The 23,462-nt window shown below is 40.6% G+C and overlaps 1 protein-coding gene and 1 pseudogene across 1 annotated transcript in view; both read right to left on the reverse strand.

Moving 5' to 3' along the window:
- Nucleotides 1-23,360, reverse strand: part of LOC138947240 (uncharacterized) — an 84,383-nt pseudogene extending 61,023 nt beyond the window's left edge.
- Nucleotides 1-23,462, reverse strand: part of LOC138947258 (uncharacterized) — a 188,884-nt gene that overhangs the window by 130,436 nt on the left and 34,986 nt on the right. The gene's annotated exons all lie outside the window — the stretch shown is intronic.

Here is a 23,462-nt window from a genome sequence, read left to right on the forward strand (position 1 = left end):
ACACAATCTGTAGAGAGACTGAGGCGGTATAACACAAACACTCAACAGAACAAGGCGGTATGACACACACACACACTCAACAGAACAAGGCGATATAAAACACACACTCAACAGAACAAGGCAGTATGACACACACTCTCTCAACAGAACAAGGCAGTCTAACATAAAAACACTCAACAGAACAAGGCGGAATAACACATTAACACTCAACAGAACATGGTTGTATGACACACACACTCAACAGAGAGACTGAGGCAGTCTAACACAAACACTACAGAACAAGGCGGAATGACACACACACTCAACAGAACAAGGTGGTATGACTGTGACACACTCTACAGAGAGACTGAGGCAGTCTAACACAAACACTCAACAGAACAAGGCCGTTTGACAAGCAAACTCAACAGAACAAGGCGGTTTGACAAACAAACTCAACAGAACAAGGCCGTTTGACAAACAAACTCAACAGAACAAGGCCGTTTGACAAACAAACTCAACAGAACAAGGCGGTTTGACAAACAAACTCAACAGAGAGACAAGGCGGTAGGACACACACACTTTGTAGAGAGACTGAGGCGGTCTAACACAATCATTCAACGGAACAAGACTGTATGACACACACATTCAACAGAACAAGGTGGTATGACACACACACACTTAACTGAGAGACTGAGGCGGTCTAACACAAACACTCAACGGAACGAGTAATAACAAGTTGCAATCGTGGGAATTTTTTTTGCTGATTTTGTTTAATTTTTAATTTTGTTCATTTTGTTTGTCTATCTCAGTTGCATTCATGCAGTCTGCTACAAGTATGAGTACAACCCTTATTGTTTACTCTTTCTCCTTCTTCATAGGTATTTTTCTTTTCTTAATCAAATTCTCCTATTTTCATTAACATGATAGATAAACCGATATCATATAAATCATAACATTTAAATAAAGAAAAAAATTCAGTACTTAAATTAATTTACTTTCTTACAGACTGAGGCAATTTAACAAAAACACTCAACAAAACAAGGCGGTAGAACACAAACATTAGGTATTTTTCTTTTCTTAATCAAATTCTAATATTTTCAATAACATGATAGATAAACGAATATAATATTAATCATATAACATTTAAATAAAAATTAAAAATTAAAAAAAATCATACCATCAATTTACTCTCTTAGAGAGACTGAGGCGGTCTAACACAAACACTCAACAGAACAAGGCTGTATGACACACACACTCTGTAGAAAGACTCAGGATAGAATTTTTTTTCTTTCTCAGTTGCATGCAGGGTTAGGGTTAGGGTTAGGGTTAGGGTTAGGGTTAGAATTAGGGTTATGTTAAGTTTTACTTGGGTTTTTTTCTTTCGTAAAAGCGGGAAGCATCCTTCTTCATAGGTCTGTAATGGGAGTTAAACCTTAAAAGTCCATTTTTGGTATGATTTTTGACATTTTACAAGTGATTGTAATGATATTTGTTTATTTATCATGTACTTAAAAAGATCAGAATTTTATTAAGAAAAGAAAACAAACTATGAAGAAGGATGCTCCTCGCATTTAAAAAAAAAAAAAAAGGATAATAAAAACGAAAAAAAGTTAAACCTAACCCTAACCCTAACCCTAACCCTAACCCTAACCCTACATGATTGAGTGAGAAAAAAAAAATAAAAAAAGATTGTATCCCAAGTCTTTCTACAGAGTGTGTGTCATACCGCCTTGTTCTGTTGAGTGTTTGTTTTCTACTGCCTTGTTCTGTTGAATATTTGTGTTAGACCACCTCAGTCTCTCTAAAAGAGTAAATTAATGGTAGGATTTTTTTAAATTTAATTTTTCTTTGTATTATGATGAATATTATATTTGTTTATTTATCTATCATGTTCTTGAAAATATGAGAATTTGATCAAGAAAAGAAAAATACCTTCAATACCTTGAAGAAATAAGAAAATAAAAAAAATAAAAAGAAATAAAGGGTTGTGCTCATACTTGTAGCAGACTGAATGCAACTGTGGTAAAACAAATTTATTTTACAAAATTAAAAATTAAAAGACATCAGCAAAGAAATCTCCACAATTGTTAATTGTAATTACTCCTTCTAACTTGAGTGTTTGTGTTAGACCGCCTCCGTCTCTTTGTTGAGTGTGTGTGTCATACCGACTTGTTCTGTTGAGTGTGTGTGTCATACCGCCATGTTCTGTTGAGTATGTGTGTCATACCGCCTTGTTTTGTTGAGTGTGTGTGTCACATCGCCTTAACACTTTCGTGACGGGATGCGACTATATTAGTAATAGCGCTGCAACGCCCACGGACGGGAAGCGACTATTTTAGTATTAGACATACAAGGTACACGACTCGTGATTGCTTCCCGGTTTTTGAAGCTTGCAAATAAATTGAGTTGTTTCCCTTGATACACTTGGCGTCCCCTTCTGCCATTTGCAAATCCGCCTGATTTGTGTGCGTTTTTGAGGAAAAAAAATGAATCAAAGGCGAGCCTTGTCTCGGGAGGAGATTCTTCGGATGTTGGACCTAGAGGATCCCGTAGAGCATGATTCGGACGTATCGTTTTCGCCTCACGAAAGCGATACAAGCAGTGAAAGTGAGGAAGAAACAGTCCCGTTGTTGCTAGTACGAGTCGGCAAACTACACGTGGTTGGCGGTGATACTGCTAGACGAACATGTATCTCGGAATCGTGCAGGAGCTATGGGGGCGTGGCAGCACTGATAACAATGGATGGCTGGAGCCTTCAAATCCTTTTGGAATTGTTCATAGGTGTACAGTTGGTACTTTGTTGTGAAAATGTGACTTATATTCAATATGGATTACCTAGACATCATTTGGTGAGTGTTAGATCTACAGTTTTGTTTCATTTGAGTCAGGATGCTGTGAGTGAATGCGTGATTTGCTTGTTTTTTTCTTTGTACTGTCTCCTTATTTCTGTGTACAATGTTAACAATATTTCAGCTAATTCATAGGTTTTACACCTTGTTTGGTTATAACATTATTTATAATACTTTCTGTTAAAAAATAACTTTTAAAAAAAGCAGTAGAAAATAAAACACACACAAAAAAACGTTAAAAAACACAAATTATCCCCCTTTCACCCCCCTTTCACCCCCCTTTGCTAAAACAAATCGCGTGACAAACTTATAAATAGCACGACTGAACTGGGCATCCATTTTTGAATTAGTACACACAATTTGGTGGTGATTGGACTTAATTCAAGCTTGCTAGACAGATTTCTTTACAGTTACTGATTTTTGGGAAGTTTCTTGGTGGCAAGCTTGGGCAGGCAGGACGTAAACGCCGTGGCAGTGCTAGTCACAATAGTGTTAATGTTCTGTTGAGTGTTTGTGCTATACTGCCTTGTTCTGTTTAGAGTTTGTGTTATACCGCCTCAGTCTCTCTAGAGATTGTGAGTGTCATACCGCCTTGTTCTATTGAGTGTGTGTGTCATACCGCCTTGTTCTGTTGAGTGTGTGTGTCATACCGCCATGTTCTGTTGAGTGTGTGTGTCATACCGCCTTTTTCTGTTCAGTGTTTGTGTTAGACCACCACAGTCTCTCTGCAGAGTGTGTGTCATACTGCCTTGTTCAGCTGTTGAGTGTGTGTGTTAGACCGCCTTAGTCTCTCTGTTGAGTGTTGTGTCATTCCGCCATGTTCTGTTGAGTGTTTGTTCTCATACTTCCATGTTATTGAAAATATGAGATATGCCTTGTTTTGTTGAGTGTTTGTGTTAGACCGCCTCAGTCTCTCTGTTGAGTGTGTGTGTCATATATCGCCTTGTTCTGTTGAGTGTGTGTGTTATTAGACCGCCTCAGTCTCTCTGCAGAGTGTGTGTCATACTGCCTTGTTCAGCTGTTGAGTGTGTGTGTTAGACTGCCTTAGTCTCTCTGTTGAGTGTTGTGTCATTCCGCCATGTTCTGTTGAGTGTTTGTTCTCATACTTTCATGTTATTGAAAATATGAGATATGCCTTGTTCTGTTGAGTGTTTGTGTTAGACCGCCTTAGTCTCTCTGTTGAGTGTGTGTGTCATATATCGCCTTGTTCTGTTGAGTGTGTGTGTTATACCTCCTCAGTCTCTCTGTAGAGTGTGTGTGTCATATACCGCCTTGTTCTGTTGAGTGTTTGTGTTAGACCACCTCAGTCTCTCTGTTGAGTGTGTTTGTCATACCGCCTTGTTCTGTTGAGTGTGTGTGTTTGTGTCATACCGCCTTGTTCTGTTGAGTGTTTGTGTCATACCGCCTCAATCTCTCTGTAGAGTGTGTGTGTCATATCGCCTTGTTCTGTTGAGTGTGTGTGTTAGACCGCCTCAGTCTCTCTGCAGAGTGTGTGTGTCATACCGCCTTGTTCTGTTGGGTGTGTGTGTATACCGCCTTGTTCTGTCGAGTGTGTTTGTCACAGTCATACCGCCTTGTTCTGTTTAGTGTTTGTGTTAGACCGCGCCTCAGTCTCCCTACAGATTGTATGTGTCATACCGCCTTGTTCTGTTGAATGTGTGTGTCATACCCCTTTGTTCTGTTAAATGTTTGTGTTATGCCGCCTCAGTCTCTCTACAAAGTGTGTGTGTCCTCTACCGCCTTGTTTTGTTGAGTGTGTGTGTCCTACCGCCTCATTTTGTTGAGTGTGTGTGTCATACCGCCTTGTTCTGTTGAGTGTTTGTGTCATACCGCCTTGTTCTGTTGAGTGTGTGTGTCATTCCGCCTTGTTCTGTTGAGTGTGTGTGTCATTCCGCCTTGTTCTGTTGAGTGTGTGTGTCATACCGCCTTGTTCTGTTGAGTGTTTGTGTCATACCGCCTTGTTCTGTTGAGTGTTTGTGTCATACCGCCTTGTTCTGTTGAGTGTTTGTGTCATACCGCCTTGTTCTGTTGAGTGTTTGTGTTATATACCGCCTCAGTCTCTCTGTTGAGTGTGTGTGTCATACTGCCTGGTTCTGTTGAGTATTTGTGTTAGTCCGCCTCTCAGTCTTTCTACAGAGTGTGTGTGTCATACCGCCTTATAATTACTCTGCAGCCTGCAGAGTGCATGTGTGTGTTATGGCGCCTGGTTCTGCTGAGAGTTTGTGTTATACCGCCTTGCTCTGCTCAGTGTGTGTGTTACTGTACCACCTTATACCAAACACTGACTGGCACAATATATAGACCACTGCTTGCCATTTTTCCGTAGTAACGCAGAATTTATTTATGGGACAACCAACTAACATCCCATTTACCAGAGTAAAGTCCCTTTTGTTGTCAGTAGGTTTGCCTCAGTCTAGGAAAGCAAAAAAAAATTAAAAGTAGTAGAACCAGTTCCGTGTTCGTAACTGAATACAAACGAACTGGCCGCAGTAGGGATTACTTGATTATGCAGACAATTGTCATTGAATCGAAAGTACATTCAAAGCTCTCACTTTGGCTCACTTCCGCTCTGACTAATTACAGAGCGACCAGTCCCGACCTAAAACTAAAGTAGGCCTATGTGCATGTAATGCTGTTGTTGTTTTAGTATCTTCACAGTATTTTCTCACGTTATACTAAGTTTTGAGTCACAAATATGATAAAATAAGGGATTTATGATGCACGTTTCGAAGCGTGCGAGTCACGAAAATAAAAAGCACAACATCCTGTGGTTATCACTTTCACTCGCTTGTTTCAAAAATGCACCATAACTCCCTTCTTTTTCTAGGCTTCAAAAGCGATACAACATGCTAAAATATTGTAGAAATGCTAGAGAAAAAAATGTAGGCCACATGCAAATGCTTTTGTTTGAGTCGAACGTGGTCGCGCAGTAGTTAGTCAGATCTCTCCGTTCTGATTGGTTCAATTAATGTATATTCGCTGTGAAGGTTAACGCTCAGCATTGAGGGATCTATATACTGAGCTACAGTGAGAGTACTGGGTTTATAGACCGAGTATGTAGATGACGACAGTGAGTGTCATAAACTGACCAGTTTAATCTGACAGTGAGCGTTAACATAGCGCGACAATAAGGTGGTGAGTGTGTATGTGTATGTGTGTGTGTGTGTGTGTATGTGTGTGTGTGTGAGTATGTGTGTGTGTGTGTGTGTGTGTGTGTGTGTGTGTGTGTGTGTGTGCATGTGTGTGTGAGTGTGAGTGTATGAGTGCGTACATGCATGTGTGTATAGGATATCAAATAGGCGTGTGTGCATCGTGTGTGAATGCATGAGTGGAGAACCTTTAAGAGTACAAACTTACTTTGCTTCATCCAGAAAGTCACTGGACAAGTTTTTCAGTGCATTCATTCCTCTCTGATACTGTTCCTCAGTCAGCCACTTGGGAAACGTGATGGCACTCAGAAGACTGAAGATTTCTTTGATATCTTCTGGGTATTTCTGTGTTAAAATGTCAAAATTCACAACATTAATAATGCAAAGGCTAAGAATGGTTCGCAGCAAATCAATGGAAAAATGGGTTATAAATCCCTATCCAAATCCAGAAATCCTACCCAAACCAATTGCAATAAACTGCTTCTTAAGCCTTAGACGCCAGGGACTTAGCAATGTGTAAAGTTTAACATGTGTGTTGTAGAAGTACCAAACAGTAAAAACTTTGTTGTTCCCATGGTGAAACCCCCACAGTAGATGTCAGTAAAAACTTTGTTGTTCCCATGGTGAAACCCCCACAGTAGATGTCAGTAAAAACTTTGTTGTTCCCATGGTGAAACCCCCACAGTAGATGTCAGTAAAAACTTTGTTGTTCCCATGGTGAAACCCCCACAGTAGATGTCAGTAAAAACTTTGTTGTTCCCATGGTGAAACCCCCACAGTAGATGTCAGTAAAAACTTTGTTGTTCCCATGGTGAAACCCCCACAGTAGATGTCAGTAAAAACTTTGTTGTTCCCATGGTGAAACCCCCACAGTAGATGTCAGTAAAAACTTTGTTGTTCCCATGGTGAAACCCCCACAGTAGATGTCAGTAAAAACTTAGTTGTTCCCATGGTGAAACCCCCACAGTAGATGTCAGTAAAAACTTAGTTGTTCCCATGGTGAAACCCCCACAGTAGATGTCAGTAAAAGATATTCAAAAATCGCTGACATTGGAAAAAAGGTAATGAGTTCTGGTTTTTTTTTAGGCGTCCGAGTATGTCATCACGTTATAAACGAATTTGCAATGTTACGGAACGCAATATAGCAGAAGTGCCCTGTAATAAAAAAAAAGAGTTTTCCTACAATGAAAGGTATGATTTCATATCATATTTTGACACCATAGGCAAAGTGGAGAGTTGTAGAGTGTGATCTCAAAGATTGGCATTTTTTACCTCGCATTTGAGTAGATCGTCTTTCTCTCTCATAGCACTGTTCGCAAATTCAAAATACTATGGTATTAATTACTGGAGTATTACGTTGAGCACTCATGAGTTTGAATCGTATTATCACTGCATTCTCTACCTTCCATTTGAGCAGCTTGTCTTTCTCCTTCATAGCTCGGTGTGCAGACTCAATGCACTCTGGGACTGAATGTCGCAACATCGCTTTGATCATGGCTATCCACTGCCGAACTTCATCCTCCGATCTGGTGACGTGGACATCAGGAAATTATAATAGACGATTTTTGGAAATAACTCTGTCGGGTTTGTATGAGTTGTGAAAGAGTGACATTTTCTTGCAAGACTTTGTACAAATATTGGAGGGGCTGATCACCAGCGAGAGTTGTAAAGAAAAAACGTTTGTGTTTTTAAGTGTTTCTGACACAGACCCCTCGTTGGTGATTGGCCCCTCCAATATTTGTGCAAGGTTTTGCAAAAAAAGTTCACTCTCCCACAACCCATACAAACCTGACAAAGTTATTTTCAGAATTTGTCTATCAAGATGATTAAAGATGAGGCAATGACATTGCATTGCATGGCAAATTACTGCTAATACCAGGGTCCCCACTGGTTTTTAGAAACAGAATTCCATGACTTTTCCACGACTTTCCATGAGCCTCAATAACATTTTCCATGACTAGATCCACAGGTCGCCATTTCCGAACACGCAAACTTTTTACGTCTTGTCACTGCCAGTTTTGACACTGGCTAGCTTTGCACTGAATTTGAGTCAGTTTCTACGCAGTGTCTCTTCGACAATCAAGTCAAGCATTTGCTACGCAGTCAGATTATCGGTAATGTTTGCTGGTCCTGTCATTTCAAAGGTTAATTTTGTTTTTCTTTCTTATTTTTGTTAAATTCCATGACTTTCCATGACTTTAATTGGAATTCCATGACTTTCCAGGCCTGGAAAATTAAAAATCAAATTCCATGACTTTCCAGGTTTTCCATGACCTGTGGGAACCCTGTAATACAGGCAAACTGCACAGCATGCACCCTTCACCAATAACTCCATTGCAATTTGCCACACTGCTGACCACTACAGCTTTTCTTTCTGCATTCGTTCTCTTTATTCAAACATTTGCAATATTATTAACATAACACGGGATACTTGCACCATCAACAATATATTCAAAAGAACAAGAAGAGCAAACGCTCGATCGAGTCACTTTCGCAGTTCTGAATATTATATGAGGCATCAGATGGACAGGAAGAAATTGCTATTCACAACACAATGAGTCACGTTCACATAAAATTTGAGCCCGGTCACTTTTATAGTTTCCGAGAAAAGCCCAACGTTAAGTTGTGTGTTGCCGAACAGAAAAGGCTAGTTATCTCCCTTGTTTTTCTGATAACGTTCGTAAAAGGCTACAGATGTAAATACTTTGATGTAAAGAATAATCCTACAAAGTTTCAATCACATCCGATGAACTTTGTCAAAGATATAAAATGTCTAATTTTTGCTTTGACGCTGACCTGTGACCTTGAAAAAGGTCAAAGGTCAACGAAACCATCGTTAAAGTGTAGAGGTCATTGGAGGTCACGACTAAACAAAATATGAGCCCGATCGCTTTGATAGTTTCCGAGAAAAGTCCAACGTTAAGGTGGTGTCTACGGCCGGCCGGCCGGCTGGCCGGCCGGCCGGCCGGACAGACTAACACTGACCGATTACATAGAGTCACTTTTTCTCAAGTGACTCAAAAATACAAAATCTTGGATCTAATACAGGATAAAGGAGAGGACACACACACACCAAACACACACACAGCGTTCCCCCCTCCCCCACCAAATGCTCACACGCACCACATGCATCAAACTCACACACATCACCCCCCCCCCTACTCAAACACACACATCACCCCCCACCCCACCATGCATCAAACACACACACATCACCCCCCATCCCCCCCCCCACCCCACCCACATGCATCAAACACACAGACTGCCCCTCTACCTTCTTCCTCCCACACATACACCAAACACACATCTATCCAACACAAACACACCACCCCACAGTACACACTAAAACATACAAATATGTCATTGGCCAACTACTGCTTATCTGCCACCAGATTACAGTTTATGATTTACTATGTAAATTCTCTCTTGTATGCGCTAGCCACTTTCATCTTTTGACATGTCTCTATTGTTCTTTCTTCCCCCTTCACTCTTCCTCCCCCCCCCCCCCCCCCCCCCCCCCTCTTTCCCCTGCTAGTTTTTGGCTCACGAAGTGTAGCCTATGCGATCGTAACTTTGTCTGTCTGTGCGTTTGTGCGTGCGTGTGTGTGTGCGTGTGTGCGTGTGTGTGTGTGTATGTCTGTGGTAGAAACTGTAACATTTCCGAGTCTATGTGTGAGTGGTTATCCAAGACTATGGATAAAGCTCGCATAAGATTACGTCACGGTCAAAAGTGTTTGACGTCAATTAATGCATCATGACGGCATGCCTCCCTGTAGTCTTTCTCTCTCGCGTGGTGTGTGTGGTCTCGGTCATTGTTATTTTGAGCGGGCCGAGACTATTTGGCAGTCGTGTCCCTGTAAGTAGGCAGACAGACAGATCTAGATCTAGTGTCTCTCTTTCTTGCACAGTGTCACCTAAGCTTACTGTGTGTGTGGGTGTGTATGTGTGACGGAGTGATTGAGTTTGTGTTACTGTTTGTCTAGTTCTTACGTGAGCCTTGAAGGCTTCGCCTCTTGTTTTGTCTTGTTCTTTGCTTGGTTTGCTTTGACTCTGATTTTGATCCAGATAGTCCTATAGTATATTAGTAATGTTATGTCCGACATTATACTTGTGTTATTCTCAACCAGCTTTGGGCACGTAATATAAGCGTTCACTTGAGTTCGTGTCACTATTGTTTCTGGTTTTATTATTATTGTATCATGTTTAATTGAATAAAAACTTGTTTAAACTAAAACATACAACTCAAATTCGTTGAGAGCAGACTTACGTTCCCATGGCTTTCCCGAGACAGTTGTCCATGATGGAGTTGACAAATCTGTAGGTCAGGTACACCTCATCCTTCACGTGGTCCAGCACATACATAAACTTCTTCACCAGGCCCTCAAACAGGTCCCCGTTGTTCTGCAAGATGATTTTAAAGCAGTTTACATGAATGCATGCAACCGACAAAAATAAGGCCAAAAAAAAAATTGTCTGTTTCTGGTAACCCGACCGACCCTAAATTTCGGTGCCGACCCTAAACTTTTTTTTTCCAAACTCAAAGGTAAAGGACAGGGTGAGAAAATGAACAACAAAAACGTGTGAAAACGAAAGTCCGCTGACGATTTGTAAATGTGTTGAGTGTCTTGTCTCTATGTATAGTGAATCCAGTCTCTTTGCGCGATTTTTAAAGTTAGTTTTATTGGTCTACATTTGGGGTAAAAAAAAAATTAAAAAAATTAAAAAATTTAAAAAAAATCCCTACCGACCGACCCTATTTTTTTTAGCCATGTTACCAGAAACAGACAATTTTTTTTTTGGCCTAAGAACAGTGGAACCTGCCCTTGCAACCACCTTTGGAAAGCGACCACCTGCCCACAACAACCACCTTTGGAAAGCGACCACCTGCCCACAACGTCCACTCCCAAGGATCTCAGAATAGTTATCTTCTCTATAATTCACCTTTCTATAGCGCCCACCTGTCTGTAAAGACCACTTTCGGTCGGTCCCTTGGCTGATCATTATTGACAGGTTCGACTGTACCATAACGAGAATGATCGAGAAGTTTTTCTGCAAGTGATTTTAACATTTGTGAAAATGTTTTAATATTTGTGAAAATGTTTAAACATTTCAGAAAATGCGAGTCTTCAGCCTGAAAATAGCCTTGAACTTCACACAGTAAGTACAGCACTGTTTGCTGTTCTTACTTCTCTTCTGCTTGTTTTTGTGTATGTTGGTTCATAATGAGGACGAGTTAAGAAAGAAAACGTGCAGCTCCATGGAGTATTTTCACTGTCATAATAGTTGATTTTTGGAAATAACTCTGTCGGGTTTGTATGAATAGAGGAAGAGTGAATACCCTTGCGTTTCCTCTGACAAACATTGGATGGGCCAATCACTAGGGAGGGGTGTGTCAGAAACGCGTGCTCCTGTCCAACCCTCACTAGTGATTGGTCAACTCTTCCACAACCCAAACAAACCAGACAGTTATTTTTGGAACGTGTTTATACAGTGGAACCCCCATTTTAAGACCGCCCAATTTAAGACTCCATCCTTTTTAAGACCTAGCTTTCTAAGACTTTCTGTTCATAACCTCTGTAAAATTACTCCCATTTTAAGACTCCCTCCTTTTTAAGACCTGATTTTCTCAGATTTTTTAAGGTCTTAAAAGGGGGGTTCCACAGTAACACCTAGTCCTAGTTATCAGTGAACTCAGGACACTGAACAACAAAGTTAAAAACGCCTTCATCGCCGCCTAAACTATCCTGTAAATCACAGCTACGATAGTTCCAGGCTTTCACAAGTACAGAATAAGAGCATTCTTCCACTTTGACACATACCTTCTTTCTTCTTCTTTAGCGTTCCAGAATTGTTCTAGTTACGTGTGAGCTCGTTTGGCCAATTGGGTTCCCCACACTATACTCTAAGAGCATAGTCAGCTCACTCCGCTTTCGTTGAGTAGGCATGCTGGGTATTTTCGTGTTTCCATAACCCACCTAACTCTGACATGGATTACAGGATCTTTTCCGTGCGCACTTGGTCTTGTGCTTGCGTGTACACACGAAGGGGGTTAAGTCACCAGCAGTTCTGCACATAAGTTGACCTGGGAGATCGGAAAAATCTCAACTCTTAACCCACCAGGCAGCAGCGACCGGGATTCGAACTCACGACCTCCCGATGAGGAGGCCGACGTCTTACCACCACGCCACTGCGCCCGTCGGGACACATACCAAAGGTCTGCAGTCTGTCTACTCTTGTGCATAGTTCGACTTTAATTTTTTAGTTTTTTGTTGTTGCTGAAACAAATTAATTCTTAATGATAGCTGTGTCCATCTGCAAAATCAACTCAGCAAAATAATTCCCACTCTGCCAGGCTGTTGAGTTTTGGTATATACAAGTGGAAGGATGCTCTCATCTCAAGAAAAAGTCTAAACAGATCTGTATTTGTTTACACCATAGTGTGCACAGGAAAGGGAGGTAACCATAACGCTGAAGTCTTCTCACCTTGACGCAATTCTCCCTTGTTTACACCATAGTGTGCACAGGAAAGGGAGGTAACTATAACGCTGAAGTCTACTCACCTTCACGCAATTCTCACTTGTTTACATCATAGTGTGCACAGGAAAGGGAGGTAACTATAACACTGAAGTCTACTCAACTTGACGCAATTTTCCCTTGTTTACACCATAGTGTGCACAGGAAAGGGAGGTAACCATAACACTGAAGTCTACTCACCTTGACGCAATTCTCACTTGTTTACACCATAGTGTGCACAGGAAAGAGAGGTAACTATAACACTGAAGTCTACTCAACTTGACGCAATTCTCACTTGTTTACACCATAGTGTGCACAGGAAAGGGAGGTAACTATAACACTGAAGTCTACTCAACTTGACGCAATTTTCCCTTGTTTACACCATAGTGTGCACAGGAAAGGGAGGTAACCATAACGCTGAAGTCTTCTCACCTTGACGCAATTCTCCCTTGTTTACACCATAGTGTGCACAGGAAAGGGAGGTAACTATAACGCTGAAGCCTAACTCACCTTGACGCAATTCTCACTTGTTTACACCATAGTGTGCACAGGAAAGGGAGGTAACTATAACGCTGAAGTCTACTCACCTTGACGCAATTCTCCCTTGTTTACACCATAGTGTGCACAGGTAAAGGGAGGTAACTATACCGCTGAAGTCTATCTCACCTTCACGCAATTCTCCCTTGTTTACACCATAGTGTGCACAGGAAAGGGAGGTAACTATAACGCTGAAGTCTACTCACCTTCACGCAATTCTCCCTTGTTTACACCATAGTGTGCACAGGAAAGGGAGGTAACTATAACGCTGAAGTCTACTCACCTTGACGCAATTCTCACTTGTTTACATCATAGTGTGCACAGGAAAGGGAGGTAACCATAACGCTGAAGTCTTCTCACCTTGACGCAATTCTCACTTGTTTACACCATAGTGTGCACAGGAAAGGGAGGTAACTATAACACTGAAGCCTACTCACCTTCACGCAATTCTCACTTGTTTACACCATAGTGTGCACAGGAAAGGGAGGTAACCATAACACTGAAGTCTACTCACCTTGACGCAATTCTCACTTGTTTACATCATAGTGTGCACAGGAAAGGGAGGTAACTATAACACTGAAGCCTACTCACCTTCACGCAATTCTCACTTGTTTACACCATAGTGTGCACAGGAAAGGGAGGTAACCATAACACTGAAGTCTACTCACCTTGACGCAATTCTCACTGATGTGATAGAAGAAGTAGCCAATGGTCTCAAAGTATTCCCTGGTCTCCTCACAGCCAGCCTTTCTGACAGTCAGGTTCAGGGCCAGGTCCATGATGACATCGTACATACTGCCGATCAACCCGTCCTCGCTGCACAAAGTATGGAACACATGTCAGGCCAGAAGCGGTAGGTACAGTGGAGGCCCCGTTTAATGATACTTTTCTCGCCCTTGAAATAAACCAAGCAAAAACATAAACATGACAAAACTCGATTTTGCAGACTTTACAAGAAATACTTTTCTACAACATCCTGGGGACACATCCTGCACGATTTCCGGCCAATACAAAGCCACATGCGCCAATGCAAATGGAAAAAAAACTTAAATCCAAGTTTTCAAAGTAACTGACCCACTGACTCTAATTCTCTTGGCCTTGCCATTGGAAACGAATATCTGTTTAATTTTTCTTAAACTTGACACAAACAATGCTGGCTGTGAAAAGAAGCCTGCAAAATAATGTCACTTTTGGCAGGCCATGGGTGCGCCCTTTCATCATAATCTACAACTGATTGATGCTAAGAACCTGTGCACATTGGCTGCACAAATCAAGTTACTTGACATTGACATAGATCGATTGCCCTGCCAGCGTCTTAATTGCCAGCAAGATTCTTGCAAGTTTTTGAGATAAGTTCATTATTTGTATTATAAGTGTTTGTCTGTCTGTACACGTTAAAGTCCAGTATATGTAACTTTTTGTTTCATCATAAATTAAACATTCCAATAACCTACCATTCTTCTTGTTTGATTCTCAAGTTACCTGACAGTTCTTAGGAGGTCGCCCAGAATGTCTTTCACTTCCTTGGCAACGTCCTCTTCCTGGGGGAACTCAGGTGCCAGGATGATCTCACTCAGCTCTTGGAGTTTCTGGGCAAGCACCCTGCCTTGGATTCCCTGAAGAATATGGACACTATACTTTGCAGGTGCCTCTCAGTGCCATGAAACACAGGAACTTTTATCAAAGCGCCGTTCGATCATTATTTACTCCTTCACCCAGTAAGGATGAAGGAGAGTGAGTGAATAGTAGTAGTAAGGTACAGTAAGGATGAAGGAGTAAATAATGATCGAACAGCGTTTAATAAAAGTTCCTGTGCCATGAAAGGTACATTTGGGTCCATATACCCAGCTTCATTGAATTACAACAAAGGGTGAACATACCTATGCAAATTTAAAAATGGTAAATCCCACGACCACATTAAAAAAAGCAGCAGTGCACTCTCGCAGATCGTCAAATTACCAAAACTCCCCCAAACTACCTAAATCACTATCGAGCTACGTTCAAGTAATGATACATTTCTTTTTTATTTATACGTCTCCTAAAAGACCACCATGCAGAATCCCTTGACAACACAGCCATGTCATACAGTAGTACCTGCCATATCCGGTCACCCATTAGTCATTGCAAAGGTGACCGCAAATATCAGGTGGCCGTCCATTACAGGCCCCCTCCTCCTCCAAAAAAAACCCCAAAACACGATCAAGTTTTCATGAAGAAAAGAAAGCGATCATCCATGAGCCGCCGATTCATTGTCTCTGTTAGTTTTGCTTTCGTTTATACATCTTAATTATTTGCGTGTTTAACCCGATCGTCCTGGCTAAGCTATTGTTTCGTATGTTTCTATGTGTGTTGTTTGGATTATTATATATGTATTTGAGTGTCAGATAAACAAGTGTTTCAAACTCACATCAGCTGTGATCGATCCGGAAGTGACTGCCGTAAATGTACATGTATGCGCATGTCTGTATTTACAGTTTGCGCATGCGTAAGTATTCATGTCGTCTGCTCGTGCTGTGCCGTCTGTGCACACAACACACACACACACACACACACACACACCACAGGCGCTCGCCCGCGAAAGTGACAAGTGGCCGTTAAGTGGCCGCTCCTGTCGAGTAAGAGGGGCACCTTAGGGCAAAAATCAGTGACCGTTGACCGCGTCAGACAGGTTAACGGCCATTAAGAGTCAATTATAGAAGGAAAACTCATTAGTCATGGGAAAGCTGGCCGCTCCGGGCAGGTTCACGCCCACGAAAGGGCCAGAAATGGAAGGGACGACTGTACATGGTAACACAAGAATGATGCTCCTGTCTCGGATGCTCTTTCTGTGTTTCATTTGCAGTACAAACAGGCTATTCCTAGGTTTCGCTACTGAATCCAAATCCTTATATATCTATTATTAAGTGATCCTGCTTAAAAAATAAATGCTTGAAAAAAAGAGTAAAACAAACAGCAAACCACATCGATCAAGTGCTCAGATTTTGCAACTTGTGTCAGTGACAGTGAAGAACAGTGCAAAAAGCCAGACAAAAAAACCATTGGATCTGGATCTGGATAACCCGCCTGGGTTGGTGGTTGGCGGGTGCGCCACAGAAGCCGACGACGACTATCAACGTGACGTTTTTGGGTGTGCGCATCCAAAATAGTCTTAAAAGTTCACTGTACACAAGGTGGATATAGTGTACAACTCCAGCTGGTCTTCTTGCTGCTGTACTTGCGGTTTTAGTCCGTTTGCCCTAGAATGTAGGCTTTCCAAGCACAGTTAAAAATGCTATGTTACAATGTTAAAAACTGGATAAAAACTACTGAGGCTCTCACACTGGTTTCTGCCCCCCTAACGCTGATGAGAAGGCGCTGGGCATGGTCAAGGTGACGGTGGCTTCGCTCAAATTGTTCCACTCGATCACTGTCTTTACAAAGAACGAGTTCCTGTATTGATCTGGGAAAGCTTATTCATCACTAATGGTGGCCCAGTTTTTGATTGTTTTACAGTTATAATTTTGTGTGTATCAATAAATTTGACAGTCATTTGTACTAACACTGTGTCATCATTATTTTGTTGTTGTTGTGTGGTATGTACAGGGCTTGTGACATTTTTGACAGGCTAGTAATTTTATGTGACTTCTTTGAAGTTACTCTGTCAAGGGAAAATTGGTGGAAGTGTTATCTTATGATTACGGTACCTATGCGCGATCATGGAATCAGTCTTATTTCTGAGCAGTCTCTAAATCATTTATGAAACGGTCTGAGTGAAGAGCGGACTGACCTATTTGCATAGGTTATAATCAGTACTGGCTGGCGAGTTGAAATTTTGAGATTTGGCCAACCCGGTGGTCAACAACTGCTGAGCTGCTAAGCTCCACACATAGCGTATCTGATTGTGTAAGTAAGTAACACTGTACAAAAGCATGCCAACTGACCTTGAATATGGTACGGTCATAAATGAGTTCGATGCGATATGCGAACTCGTTCATGGCCGTTCTTGTCTCAATATCCTTGTCATTGAATCCAAGTCTCAAGAACATAAACAGGTTCAGAAAATCCTCGTGAGCCACTTCAAACTGTTCCTCGCTGCAGACAGACAAATACACAAGAATAGACAAGTCGCGTAAGGCGAAATTACTACATTTAGTCAAGCTGTGGAACTCACAGAATGAAACTGAATGCACTGCATATTTTCACAATGACCGTAGTCCGCCGCTCCTGCAAAACGCAGTGAAATTAACGAGCCTGTTTAGCGCAGTAGTAGTTGCGCTGTGCTGCATAGCACGCTTTTCTGTACCTCTCTTCCTCTTCTGGGCATGTTTTTAATCCAAACATATCATATCTATATGTTTTTGGAATCAGGAACCAACAAGGAATAAGATAAACTAGCTTTTAAATCGATTTCGGACATTTTATTTTAATCATAATTTTTATATGTTTAATTTTTAGAGCTTGTTTTTAATCCGAATATAACATATTTATATGTTTTTTGAATCAGAACATGATGAAGAATAAGATGAACGTAATTTTGGGTCATTTTATAAAAAAATAATTTTAATTACAATTTTCAGATTTTTAATGACCAAAGTCATTAATCAATTTTTAAGCCTCCAAGCTGAAGTGCAATATCAAAGTCCGGCCTTCGTCAAAGATTGCTTGGCCAAAATTTCAATCAATTTTATTGAAAAATGAGGGTGTGACAGTGCCGCCTCAACCTTTACAAAAAGCCGGATATGAGGTCATCAAGACATTTATCAAAAAAATGAAAAAAACGTCTGGGGATATCATACCCAGGAACTCTCATGTAAAATTTCATAAAGATCGGTCCAGTAGTTTACTCTGCATCGCTTTACACACACACACGCACACTACGACCCTTGTCTCAATTCCCCCTCTATGTTAAAACATTTAGTCAAAATTTGACTAAATGTAAAAATGTTTATATGACTCGATTACCTTCGTCATAAGTAATATAAATCAGAAACAAACTTTCTGCTGCTCTAGCCCATTAGACACAGAAGAAAGTGACAATTTATACTTTTTGACCCAAATTGGACTCTACGGTAACCTTGAAATACGTTGGACTTATAGACTCATTTATACAGAAGTCCTCAAATCCTAAAACCGTTAGAAATTTCAAAGATCTAAGCATTAAAAACATTTAAGAAATTAAATGTTTTGATTTTTGTTACACAGACTTGACCCTACTGTGACCTTGAAACTTGAGGCAGGTCTACCAGACTTGCGTTTAATTGTTAAAAAAAAAAAAAAAAAACCAAAGCTGAATAAAATGATGAATTCATTTTTAACTCAAAACTTTAAATCTGATTACAGGCAACAAGACTTAGCTCATAACTGGAGGTCATCTGAAATCCAACAAGTTTATGAGATTTCAAAGCTCTAGCTTTCAATCCGTTCAAGAAATTGATAAATTTCCAAATTTTGATCTAAATACTTAAACAAAAATTCCAATATGAACTATACCTGAAATAGTCAGCAATAAAGTGGCGGTAGAACTTGTCAAATGCACTTGAATACGCCTTCCAGTCTGTGCCTGGGTCGGGCCTGTATTCCTTCTTCAGACATCGAGTGACACGCGACAGGACATCTCCCCTCAGGTCCTGACACAGCACATTACATTTCTGGTCACTGACAGAGCTCTTAGAATGACAAGGCATGACAAAAAATGAGATTTATCCACAAAATGCATTACGCCTATTAAGACCTCAAAAAATCTGAGAAAATCAGGTCCTAAAAGGGATCGGGGAGAGAGTCTTCAAATGGGGGTCCATTGACAGAAGCTATGAACAGAAAATCTGAAAAAGCGAAGTCTTAAAACAGGCAAAGTCTGAAATTTAAGGAGTGTCTTAAAAGGGGTGCTCTACGGTATTTTGGTCACGTACATAACCACTGAAACAACAGACAGTGTCCTCTGTTGGGAGATATCCTCTCATCAGAGGGGCCTCACATCACAGGTAGCACTGTACAATGTTTATGAGGTTGTGTCAAAATAGTCTGGCAGGAACCTAATTTTCCACTGCTCTTGACAACAAAGTCACTGAGACACTGACATGATGATCATTCTGGAAACCTATTTGCACCTGCCGTTTCCTTCAGAAGAATTTTGAGAACTAGCATCTAGAGTGACGTCTTTTTGCTTTGACATCAAAGACGACATGAGGCTTTTGAAGAGATTGAGGTTTAATAAGAAGTGTGTTCTATTTGGACGCTTCGATTTTGGGATGTTTGGAGCAGAAGGCAAGTACAGAATGTAAGCTAAACAGAGTATTATATGGCTTGCTGTCTAATACCAGATTTACACTCATTGCTTTTTTAAATATTGAAAACTCAATTTCGCTCATACTTCAATATTTAAACCTTTTTTTAAAATCGTGTAAATCCTGTATCTGCAGACAGCAAATAAAACAACAAGATGACTGTGGGTGAGATTAACAAAACTGAAAAACAAAAGAAATCAGTACTCACTAATTAACACAAGGACAGCACAGACAAAGACAGTCACATTGCCTATGGAGCTTCTTCAGGAAAACAAAAAGCAAAAGTATTCTACAGTGGAGTCCAGCTATAACAAACCTGGGTATAACGAAATCCCGCTTTTAACGAACTGCCATTGATTTCCCGGCAGACAGCCTTCTATTTCTTACTTGTTACTTTCCGGCTACAACGAACCTTTTGAACTCATTTGCATAACGAACCCCTCTTATAACAAACACGTTTTCATCGCCCCAGAGCCGTTTTGTCTCTAAAAGTCACAAGGCTACAACGAACTGATGTCAATAATTGTCTCCAAAGACAAAAATACACAAACACAAGTGCACATCGCGTGATGAGCGAACTCTGAACAAACTAACAGCGGGAGGTGCACAGATCGAACCAAAACCGAAAGTTGTGGTGACGTCATGACATTTTGCGATGTACGTCAGCGAAGCTCGTGCACATGTGGTCTGTCTTGCTAAAAACAATGGCTGACGAACATGGTTTCGAAATCTGGAACTGTTTTTTTGTTTTCTCCGATCCGTGACCGAGTGACGCGATATAGAACCACGCGTTCATTTGAATCAATACTCTCCTCAGGCAGTGAAGTCTCCTAAATTGCTCAACACTGTGGACAGTCCGGAGTGCAGTTATGTCCCGTGAATGAGCGAGTCAAAGTTTTATCGTGAAAACTGACGCTTTTCGTGCACCTCCCGCCGTTAGTTTGCTAGAGCTCTCTATGGATTATATTATGAAGCTGTTAAAAACATGCAGAGATTGTACTCTCCAAGGAAAGATCGATGGGACGATCATTTGAAGGTGAGTGGGAAAACTTGTCTTGAGGCCATTTAGGGTTGAAAACTCTACAGCGAATTACTGATATAACAAACTAAAATGTATCTCCCTTGAGATTCGTTGTACCCGGACTCCACTGTTTATGTCAACTGACCTGGAAATACGCCTGAAACTCCACTGCATCATCATCCTTCAACATGAAGATGTACTCTACATGGCTGGTGCCAGGGCCCGTCTCAATCATCTGCAGTATAAACTCCAAGTATATCTGGTGGAAGTCTGTTGGCCGTGCTTTTTCCTCATCTATCAGGTCACTGCAAAGTAAGATAGGAGAAAACATATATCTTCGTTATTTGCATTTTTGACCAAAGCATGGCTTCTGACACAGTGTCACAAACTTATTATTTCATACGCCTGTACTGATACAGCGTTATGTTGACAAGCCCTGCTGAAGCAAGCGTAATTTTCGTGTTTTGCTAATTACTGTTAACATGCATAAATACCTCAAAATCACAGAGACAGGCAGTTGTTCTTTCCGCCAGTACTGTACATTACATACAAGTACAGCAGTCTCACCTGATCACCCCTTGCAGCGCTCCGATGAGATTGTATCCCATGTTGTAGCCAGACGTCCCTTCAGAAGGAAAGTCAGGCCGACACACCTTGCCTTGCACAGCTTTCATGCTTGCCTGCACCTCACGTACAGTAATGTCATCGGCATTACCGCTGATCCAGTCTTCAATGCTGGATGTGAATCTCTGCAATGCATGATCGTCTTCCGTGTGCATGAAGTCGGCACTAGTTATCATCTGTTCCATGGCTTGAGTGTCTGCAAGAGAGATTATAAATGACCAGCCTCAAATTAGTCAAAGTCGTGAGCAGCAGGCATTTCGTTCTCTACAATAGAAGTTAATTGTTACGACAGTGAGAGTTTAATGACAGTGGAAATCAGAAGAAATAATGGGAAGTTTTATGTCAGGTTGTGAATAGCTGTTTCAAACTGTGCAGACTATCCATGTATTCACTAATTCAGTTTTGCAATGTTCACTTTACGGTTGCTAGTGCTACACGTCAACTAAAATGTTTGTGAAAGGCTCCAGCCTTAGGAAATGTAACACTCGACCTCCTTAATTCTTCTTCCACTTACTGACAAACCCATTCACCACCCTTCTTCCATCCTTTCCCCCCTGTTTTTCCTTTCTTTCTCAAAGTCAAAGGGGAGGGGGGGTGGGGGTCAGGCTTGAATAAAAACAAAATGAACACTCTTCAATTGTATAAACCTACCTGTCATGATAACAAATTTCAGTTTATTTATAATTATTCACTATAGTTATTCCTGTTTCAGTGCTGCCTATAAAATCTGAAACCTTGCACACTGCAGTTTCAATTACACTTCATACTAGTTGGAAAGTCTCCCAGATTCTAAAATGTAAAGACTATTCATGATCTGACACCAGGGATAAACTGCTTTAATTCACTTGTTCGTAAAAAAAGACTGCCAATGAACATCAGTTTTCAAAAAGAAAACAACTAACAATGCCAGACACGAAAACCATCCCAGGTAACTTTCAGCCACTCATTTTACAGACAGAACGACAGCTATAACATGTGATGAGCATGGAATCTTTCAAGCGTAGCGCAGTAATTAACTTGCATAATTTTAATATAGAACATAATTAATAAAACAAAAGATATAATGGTTCCTCTTTTTAAGTCGTTAGTAAACCTGTTCTCGAATATGGAAATGTGGTGTGGTCTCCTATATATATATATTTAAGAAACATGTGACACTCATAAAAAAGGTTCAGAGGCGTAACGTACAGAAAGACAATTATTGGCATGAAAAATGTAAGTTACAGCAAAAGGTTGAAATTGTTGAATTTACCAAGTTTGGAATTTAGAAGAGCAAGAGGAAAAACGATTAAAAATATAAAACTTTTAAGATTACCCATGAAATGTACGACACTGCATGCTGCTGTAGCCCCATCATTTAAAAAACATGACAAACCATGCACACTTTTTTACTAACAGAGTTGTAAATACTTGGAATAATTTACCGTCTAACAACATTGTCACATCGGGAACATTCAATATTTTCACAAATTCTCTTGACAAGTAGGCCCTATTGGAAACAATTTATGTTTGAGTTAGACTTGAACCTGTAATTTTAAAAGAAAGCATGCCAGAATTTGAACACTGAATACCAACAAAATATATAAACAAAAAACAAAAAGGAGAAAACAAATTAATTACAGATAGAATTCATATAGCAAGGTCGTGTATATAAAATATATAATATGATAATGTTATGATATGATATAACTTTATCCAAAATTAATGCAAAATAATAATCTTGATCACAACATGCATGTATGCTCCATGGAGAGAAAAAGCAACAGGTGTGCCATTAATTTCAACAACACTCACATCAGCGCTAGCGCAGCCAACTCAAGTGGAATGAAGCACTCCTCTGCGTCGACACATTCAGACAGGGTAAACTAAACACAGAACACCTACAGACAAGGTAAACACAGAACTTCGTGTCATCTACTTCATAAATCAGTCAACTCTTCCCCCACAAGAATTTGTGGTGCTGCACAAAGGTTAAATTATGGACCCAGTAAAACAAGCCTAACTGTTGTTGGAGATGGTTTATTTGGTCAGCCAAACATTGAACTGATAAGCTACTTAGACTTAGAGTGCTTGCGATCGATTCATTCAACCAATCAAAAGAGTTCCAGACTAGTCAGGGACCACGTCCACTCATGATAAGAAAATAAAATCGTTAGCACGCACCGTAAGCAGGAACAAAAATCCGTACTGCTTGAACTTTCAGTTTATCTGCATTTTGTTGTAAAAATCAGCTTCCATCGTGCATTCGACTAATCAATGTCTGTCGCACACTATAAATCAATGAAAGATGATTTCATGTGACTGGGCTTCCCGCGACCGCCATCTTGAATCTACAGACGCCCTGACATGCTTTGCTGTGGTTGGTCGAGATTTCAGGGGAAGTTAATCCTATGGAAGGTGCGTTTTGTCTAAGTGCTGAAAGCGAAAGTAGACTGATAGTGTGTGCAATTTTCAGCTGGAGTATTTTTTTGTCGTTCATTCAACTTTCTATAAAATATGTTATATCCCAATAAACAGTTCTTACGAC

The sequence above is a fragment of the Littorina saxatilis genome, linkage group LG1 (genome assembly GCF_037325665.1).
Source record: "Littorina saxatilis isolate snail1 linkage group LG1, US_GU_Lsax_2.0, whole genome shotgun sequence".
Taxonomy (NCBI): Eukaryota; Metazoa; Mollusca; class Gastropoda; order Littorinimorpha; family Littorinidae; genus Littorina; species Littorina saxatilis.